The 5,832-nt window shown below is 53.4% G+C and overlaps 1 long non-coding RNA gene across 1 annotated transcript; it reads right to left on the minus strand.

The window, feature by feature from the left end:
* Nucleotides 1-2,366: 2,366 nt before the first annotated feature.
* Nucleotides 2,367-3,598, minus strand: LOC145721206 (uncharacterized). The gene is made up of 3 exons (XR_014144739.1): nucleotides 3,384-3,598; nucleotides 2,990-3,170; nucleotides 2,367-2,527 (listed from the first exon to the last, which is right to left on the minus strand). It is a non-coding gene; the product is annotated as an uncharacterized LOC145721206 (long non-coding RNA).
* Nucleotides 3,599-5,832: the final 2,234 nt, after the last annotated feature.

The raw sequence follows: 5,832 nt of genomic DNA on the forward strand, positions 1-5,832 counted from the left end.
TCATCTCACAAGGGCCTCCCCAGAGGACAGTGGGAGGCTTGCCCAAGGTCACCCTGGCCATTAGAGGCGGAAGGGCCAAGGAAACCCCAAGAAAGGATTTGGAGCCAAAAAGGATTTAGACCTGGAAGCAGATGGGGAAACCAGCAAGGGAAACTTGCCGAGGTGGAAAGACTAACTCAAGAAGCTGTAGCCAAAGACAATGGATGGAAATGACCTAAGGAATTCCAGGAAGGAGAGAAGCCTCTGGTCCAGGCACCTGGCGGGCTCCTAGCAGCCTGCAGAACCACCACCATTCACGCCGACAGAGCTGGGGCTGGTGGGAGACTCGAAAGCTCAAGCACTGAGCTCTGAAAAGGAAATGCCAGAACCACAAAGATCTAATGTGAATTGTCTCAGCCAAAATAGACAAAACTGGCCTTGGGGAGGGCCTGGAGCCCAGACGCGAGGGAGAGGAAAGACCTGATGGGCCTCAGTCTTCCCAGGTAACATCCTTTCATTCAACATTCCCTGAACATTTCTGGAGCTCCTACCACGTCCTGGGCACCTCTGTAGCCTAGGGATACAGCCATGAACCAAACAGAAAAAAAACCCCACCGTCCGTGGGCTCCACATGCTGGTGGGGGAAGCAGACCATAAAAGACAACCACAAGAAATAAGTCAGTTCTGTCATGCCAAGATGCAGCATGTGCTATTAAAGCAAAACAAAACAACAGGACCAGGAGTGATGGAGATGAGGCTGACTACATAATCTGTGGAGCCCAGTGCAAAATGAGAATGTGGGGCCCTGTTCTAAAAGCAGAGAAAACAAGCTGTTAAAGGTACACAGGAAATTTTTCCTTCTTTCTGCAGTCTCTCCTCTCTCTTGACTTGTCACTGTTTTCTATTTGCTATTTAATGTCATGTGAAGTAAAGAAAAAAATTAAATTTAAATTATCAGCATGGGTTTTACCGTTCATTTTTATATTGTGCAATGCCAGCTTTGAAATGAAAATATTAGAGCATTCAACTTGTATGTGGAATCACAGAAGTTACACAATTTCTATTTCATGGCTTGTCCCCAAGGGTGCCCCAAACCTGCCAGAAGAGGCCAAACAGAAAGACTGGAAAGAGGAAGAGCTGATCCACCCAGCCACCCAGCCAAAGCAAAGAGTAAGGGAGCTCTCCTGGGCACAGAGAGACCCTCAGGGTAAAAACTCCCTGGGTTCCCAGGGGCCCTGCCCCATTATGGGGGACACGCCCACTCTCCAGAGTCTGCCAGCTGCCAAGTTCCCCTATAAATCGTCCCTCCCACCAGATGCAGGACTGATGCATAGCACCTCAGATGAAGGTGGGGCCTGTGGAACTCAACTCCTCTCCATGCGTCCACTGCTCCAACCCTTGGCAGATGGGCAACCCCCAAGGGTCTTGAAACTTCCATTCTAGGATGTGCTCAGTACCTGGATCAGGGTCTTGCCCCCGCTGAGATGTGGCTTCTGGCCAGTCACCTACCAGATGTGCCCTGGAGCTGCCAATGCAGGGCGGGGTTGGCCATGCCCCACCCCAAGACACTGTGGGGTGCGTGCCCCCTGACCGTCCCACCCCTGTCCTGTGCCTGTGATCAGGGTCCTGCCAGGCACCCAAGACAGCCAGTCATTGCGTGGGGCCAGAGAGAGGAGGCTGACTGGGGCCAGAGGGACCAGTGCGCAGGGGAGCAGGCAACGTGTGGGAGCTGAGGCCAAGTTCCTGGCACACACTCCCTTGTCCCTCCAGACTTCACTTACAACACACAAATCCGAAGATAAAATTATCAAGAACCTCAAGACAGCGATGGTGGAACATAAAGTGCAAAGCACGGGGCCCTTCTGAGCACAGGGTCTTGCGCCAGGGGGCTGATGGCGCTCCCAGAATCCAGCCCTGGAGGGAGGAACGGTTGTCATTCCAAACAAATGTTCAGAGAAGGCTTTTGTGAGAAGATGATATTTGAGCAAAGATGAAGAATGAGAAGGAACGGGCCACTCGGACTCCAGAGGGAAGGGTGTTATGGGCAGAGGGAACAGCATGTACAAAGGCCCTGTGGCTTGGGCATGTGCCTAATGCATCCATGGGGTGGCAAGGAGGCCCGTGTGGCTGGAGTGGAGGGAGAAGGGGCCAGCTGCAAGGCCCTGGGGGACAGTTTAGGGATTGGGGCTTTTGGTCTGAGAGAAAGGGGGAGCCAAGGAAGGGTTTTCAGTAGAGGAGTGACATGGTCAGACTTAGGGGGGCTCCTGAGGGGTTAAGAGGAGACTGTAGGAGGCAGGGAGACAAGCAGAGGGCCACTGCAGTCATCCAGGAGAGGGATGAGGGTGGCACGGACCAGGCTTGAAGGATTCGTGGTCAGATTCTGGATATTTAGGAACAACCTAACATATATTTATTCAAGCCCCAGGATGCCGCGTAGGGTTCAAGGCTCAGGGAGTTAAGCAGGAGACCCGAGGTTCCAGCTGCGGTGGAGCCGACATTCTGGTGAGGTGGGAGCAGGGCCCCTCTGACATGTCATTTCAGCTGAAATCTGGGAGACATAAGGAGCCACCACGAGATCAGGGGAAAATCATTCCAAGCACAGTGCACAGCATGGGCCTCAGTTGGCTCAGGTTGCCAGAGCAGAATACTGCAGACTGGCTGGCTGAAATGCAACTGTGTTTTTTTCACAGATTTGAAGGCTGGGAGGTCCAAGATCAAGGTGCCCGCCAATTCGGTTCTGGTGAGAGCTCCCTTCCTGACTTGCAGACAGGCACCTTTTTTGTTACGGTCTTCACCTATCCTTGCCACAGCGCCCCTCAAGCGATCTCTCGCTCTCTTTCCTCTCCTTACAGAGGCCACCAATCCTGTCCGATTAGGCCCCCCACACTCTTGACTTCACTTAACCCTCATTACCTCCTGAGAGCCCCACCTCCACACACAACCACACTGGGGAGCTTCAACGTATGAATTGTTGGGGCGGTGGGGAGACACAATTCAGTCCAAAGCTCACCTGCCGTGAGGTGCTCAGCCCCCCGGGGAGGAGTACAGAGCAACCCTTAGCTGGGCCCGGAAGATGGGCCCTCAAGACTGGCTGGGCTCAGCAGCAGACACTGGATTCCATCCCACAGAGGCATATTGAGCAGGTGGTCCTGGTGAGGGGTTAGAGGCCTCGGTGTGAATCAGCCACAGCCCTGATGAGTTAGGATAGGGTTTCTCAGCGTCAGGTTCTCAGTCCTCTATATCCAAAGGTCCTGGGGCACAGATTCCCGCCCTGCCTGTAGCTAGGAGGGTTCAGAGGGTATTTTAAAAAAAGGATCCCAAGGAGAACTGCTGCTGCAGGGGGAGGGGCAGGGAAGCTGGGCAAGCAGCTAGGCAAGCAGCTGGAAAAGGGGTACCAACTGCACCTGCAGAGGGGGCCTGGAGACTTCTGCTGGTGAATGACTTCTTGACGTACTTGACGTACTGTTGCAGCTGGGCATTGTAGGGGGAGAGGGAGAGGGCATTCCAAACGGAGGGGACTGCAGAGGCAAAGACTTGGAGGCTGGGCACGACCAGAGGAGAGGAGGAGGGTGGAAAGGTGAGAGGAGGTTGTGCACAAGTTTTCTTTGCTCCCCACTGTGACCAAGGGGACAAGGTGATCAGCGTTACCTGCAACGGCTGTGGGGACAACATTATTGCAAAGAGGCCCGTGTTGGCTGCACAGGTAGCCCCCCTTTGCCCAGGCCCCCAGGAGTCACTGATGGATCATCTGGGTCCATTGGTCCAGCTGCTGTTCTTCCTGCTGAGGGAGGAGATGGATGGGCGATTTCACAGAGAACAAAGGGGCTGGAGGCCTGGGGGAGGGGATGAGTGAGGACCTCTGTGGAGCTTCATGACCTTATGGCCCTTCCCTGGGTGGCCCTCAATGGGTTGGCTGGGCAGAGGGCACAGGAAACAGCCTGTCTTTCAACTATGGGCCCCAGCCTATTTTGGCTGCCCTTCTGCTCTGAGCAATCACACCCAGAGGGGTGCTGGAGCTGGGTGCTAGAGCTGAGTGCTGGAGCTGAGTGCTGGAGCTGGGTGCTGGAGCTGAGTCCTGGAGCTGGGTGCTGGAGCTGGGTGCTGGAGCTGAGTGCTGGAGCTGGGTGCTGGAGCTGAGTACTGAAGCTGGGTGCTGGAGCTGAGTGCTAGAGCTGGGTGCTGGAGCTGGGTGCTGGAGCTGAGTGCTGAAGCTGGGTGCTGGAGCTGGGTGCTGGAGCTGAGTGCTGGAGCTGGGTGCTGGAGCTGAGTGCTGAAGCTGGGTGCTGGAGCTGGGTGGCTCACAGGAGCAGACTGTTAAAATATTCAGGAACTTTTTAAGCTGGTTGTTAAACTTTTGGTTACTTGAAATTGGCCTTGATAGGTGTTTTTACTATATGGAAATTGGCAAAAAATAAAAAATCAAGGGTCTTTTTTTTTTAATTCTTCCACAGAGCTGGTGAATCAGCACTCCACTGACAAGGAGCCACAGCCACCGGGATGTGGGAAACTAAAGACAAAAGAAAAACTGGGTTTCCTTACCACCTACAGCCCACCAACAAGTCCTTCAAACAGGCAGGGTGACATTCGTCTAGGGACTCAGCTGCCTGGATATTAATACTTTGCTAAGGGCAAAAGGCAATCCTAGCCTCCCCCCTGCCCCCCCCTCCCCCCCCCCCCGCCCAGGATCCTGTAAGTCTACTTTAACGTATAAGAATTCCTTTGGAAACTTCCTTTATCTCTAAACCCTCCAAGATACATGTTGGCAATCACCCCCCAAGGATATGGCCCCCTGATATACACCTGAAGGGTCTCATGACTCCGGTTTTATTAGACGGTAATAAATGACCTTTCCCCAACAATAGCTAGCCCCCTCAAGGTCCTGGAAACCTTGCTTCCACATTCCTTAGAGGCTTACGCTATCCCAACTTGAAAGCATATAATGGGCCAGTCCTCATGACCCCAGTGCCCCTCTTTCTGCCCACAGGTACTGTCCCCGTGCTTTGATAAAACCACCTTTTTGCACCAAATGACGTCTCAAGAATTCTTTCTTGGCCGTGGGCTTCGAACCCTCACTCTTCCCTACACCACTGTCACCATGGGGCAGGCAGCAGCCAGAGACCCTTCTCCAAAACACACCCTCTGTGCAAAAAGCCCCGCACAGAGCCCAGGAAACATCCAGGTGCATCAGATGCTCTTCAGTGTCCCTGATCTCAAGGAGCAACCAGTCTGTTGGAAGACAGAAAAAACAACCTGGGACGTTATCAACCAGAGAAATAAAGCTAACAACAGCTGCTGTATCTCGAGTCTCTCCCATGTGTCATGGTGCTGGGAACTTTTCACACATCATCTCTACTCCTCACAGTAGATGCCACTTATAGATGGGAAAAATGAAGCTCAACAGTACAAAGGCACCTGCCCAGGATCACACAGCCGGCACTGTCAGGTCCAAATCCCGCATTGTTCTGACTCTTGAGCTTGTATGTAGCCTTCACCACTGCACGTCCTGCCTCCCCGTAGCATGCTGCACTACAGAGCCCGGGGCAGGGAGCAACTAGCCCTGCCTGGGGGCAGGTGCAGGGGTGGCATTGGAAAAGGCTTCCCAAGAGTGGGGACATTTGGTCTGGGTCTTGAAGGATGAATAGGAGTTTGCCAGTTTAAGGGCAAAGTGAAGAAGGGCATTCCAGATGGAAGGAGAAGCATAGTTAAAAGGCATGGAGGAGTGAGATGGCATGAGAGGTTCAGGAGGCGAGGAGGCGGGGGGAGAGCACAGAGTTGTATTACAAGGTTGTGTCATGGGGAAGGAGGCAAGATGAGAAGGCAAGTTGGGACTTTAGTACTAAAGGAGGACCTTGA

Source organism: Leptonychotes weddellii, chromosome 4, assembly GCF_054177405.1.
Source record: "Leptonychotes weddellii isolate Sample4059 chromosome 4, ASM5417740v2, whole genome shotgun sequence".
NCBI lineage: Eukaryota > Metazoa > Chordata > Mammalia > Carnivora > Phocidae > Leptonychotes > Leptonychotes weddellii.